Source organism: Marmota monax, unplaced genomic scaffold, assembly GCF_021218885.2.
Source record: "Marmota monax isolate L192 unplaced genomic scaffold, Marmota_monax_Labrador192_F-V1.1 WCK01_AAM20220418_F8-fsc00014, whole genome shotgun sequence".
NCBI lineage: Eukaryota > Metazoa > Chordata > Mammalia > Rodentia > Sciuridae > Marmota > Marmota monax.
In genome coordinates this window covers 12,760,517-12,763,508 of record NW_026695222.1, presented here as the reverse complement: position 1 = coordinate 12,763,508, position 2,992 = coordinate 12,760,517, and positions in this window count along the sequence as shown.

The following is a 2,992-nucleotide window of genomic DNA, read 5'->3' as shown; positions in this document are numbered from 1 at the left end:
TCTTCAGAACAGGGCAAACTATCGTTCCATATCAGTGCGTTTGATTTTTGAGACCGTGTCCTGTCTGGCTGTGGCTTCTGGGCACTTCTGCTGACCACACAGATGGCCTCTTCAACCTCCCATCTCCTGGTTGTTATCTTCATTTGAGATCCTTGAAGACTGGTCTACTTTGGACTCCTAATTTTTGGGTGCATCTCTTCATCCTGTATAAGACTAGGGCTGACTTGGTTTTTTTTTTTTTTTAATTTGAAGTGGTCTTGCTTCTCCTGGGAAGTAGGTCCCTGACTGTCCCAAATATTCGGGAAGAAGGCAAAAGATAACATTTTCATAGCAGCAAGAAATGAAGAAGCAAGGTAAATGCTTGTCTTGGAAGAAAGAGATGGAAGGTCTAGACTTGAAACTTCCATGAAGTGCAATATAAAAGGGAGCCGGTAAAAATAGCAAAGATTAAAATAGATAATTGAGGAAGTTGGATGACCATTTCCCAGGGGAGGAAATATGAATCAAATCATTGTGAGCTTAATACGGGCCACCTGTGTAATGACCTTATTACCTGCCAGCTAGGCTGTTTTGAAAATCACTTGCTGTCCCCACCCCACCTTGAACCCTTGCTTAGCTCTTTCCTCTGCTAGAACCTTTGAGTCCAGATACCCTGGGCAGTTGGCTGGAGGAGGATGACTGTGTCTTGTGCTTGATGAACGATGGAACCGCAGAGCCCTCGAGGTCCTCTTTAGAGTCACATCCTCACCCTTCGGATGAATACTCAGGCTGCTCAGGAATCCCACTGCATTTCTCTGAGGGGCACGACTCCCTTCTTTCCTACACTTTCCTATTTTGTTCTGACATTTGTCTTCAATCCTCCAGCTCCTCCCCTCTCCTCCCCTCCCCTCCCCTCCCCTCTCCTCCCCTCTCCTCCTCTCTGTGGTGCTCCCTCTTAGTGCATGACTTGCTCCTACCCTGTGCGGATTTTAAAAATTGAAAGAGGAACATGTTCATGGTACCACTGTCAACATTCATTATTTTTTTAAAAAAAATCAATAAACAAACAAACAAAGATCTAATGTTCTCTCTGACATGTGAGTGCTGACACACCACAGGGGTGGGGAGAATAGGAGTTCAGTAGATTAGAAAAAAGGGAATGAAGGGAAGGGAGGGGAACAGGAATAGGAAAGACAGGGGAGTTATTCTGATTTAACTTTTCTATGTGCATATATAAATATACCACAGTGAATCTGTGAATCATGTACAACCACAAGATCCTAATTAGAATAAGATGTACTCCATGTTTGTATAAATATGTCAAATTATACTCTACTGTCTTCTAGAACTAAAAAGAACAAAAAACAATAAGAAATCCAGCCTTCGTTCTTCTCAAATTATTCCAATGGCTTTACCCATTTCCATAGTTTAAATGCTGACCTTAAGCGATGATTCCAGAATTTATATCTGTTGTCGAAACCTCTATTCTGATTTCCCACTGGTATATCCAATTGCCTTTTCGATATCCTAGGAATATCTTATGTGATATGTCCCTAAACAAATAATCTGTCCTATTCTATCTGCAATAACTTCCACAGTCCTAGTCAGAACCACCAACAGGTCACACCTGGAAGAAGCCTTTCCAGTACCTCTTCCTGATTCCACTCTTTCTTGTCCCTCATCTAAATTCCATGTGGAATCCTGAAGACACAATGGAATATTACTCAGCCATAAAAAAAGAAAGATCTCATGTTATGTTCTGGAAAAACATTAATACATATCTAAAGGAACTGGGGAATCTGGTCCTGCTATGGCACGTTCTTTTCATTTGGGGATCCTCTGCTCTTTGCCCATAATACTTCCAGTTTATGAACCCTTCAGGTACCACGAGTACACTTAGCAGCTCCTCCAACACTGAGACAGCATTGCCGCTCCTTTCCTAAGACAATCTGTGCCTCCCCTGTGTTCTGCTGGCTCACTCTCCCCCTTCTTGTCTCGGTTGAAATATTAGCTCTAAATGCAAATATTTTAAATGTCTGTCTCCTCTCTTTCTCTTTTTCTCTTCCTCTCCCTTCCCAATTTCTTCAAAGGCACATAGCACAATTTTTAATACATGCTTCGTGTTTTCTCGTTGCTTCTCTCAATGGCTTTTAGTGCCTGTCATCTATTAGTCTAGATGGCAAGGTAGTGAGTAGTTGTAAATTTTTGAATGAATGAATTAAAAATGGTTAAGCTGATGCTAGCATTAAAATTTTGACCTGCATTTTTTTTAATGCCCTGCAGGCGGCTTGTCTCAGCCAAGATGCTGGAAGAATAATATTGGATACTGCAGATCACGATGTTTAGATGACGAGAGGTACATAATTCTTTGTAAGAACAAGCTCTCATGCTGCATTCCCATAGTGTTCCCCTCAGAATTCACTCGAAAGACGCAGCCTCCCTTGATCCGTATAGAGGACATCACATCTGATTTAGGGGATTGGGACACTTCTCCCAATTCTCCAGTAACGAAAATTAATGATCAGTTCACATTTCATGACAATCTGTCTCTAGTCTTCAAAAAATCTACAGTTGATACTTCTGGTACCATCCAGCCCATGACCACACCCATGCAGCTACCTTTCGCTACAGCTGACTGATGTTGCCACCTGGGAATGGGACAACTGGAGGTCCTGCTGGAACCAACACCCAGGGAGCTGTCCTACTCCTCTACTCCTCGTTCTACAATTCCATTGGAGATTGGATGGACACAACTCTACTCCCATGGCATAAGCCAGTTACTTTAGGATTAGAAATGTGCATAAGATACAAGAATTCTCTTCATAGCTTCAATTCTTTGCTTCTTCTGATGTATGGAAATGCATGGGCTAATCTGGGTCTCAAGGGAATGTGTGAGGGTCTTGATTTTTATTCATTGTTATTTTAATTGGACCTATTTATGGACTACAGTGTAATAATTCAAATTACGGGTACAGTGTGTAATGATCAAATCATTAAATGCTATGCATTCTTA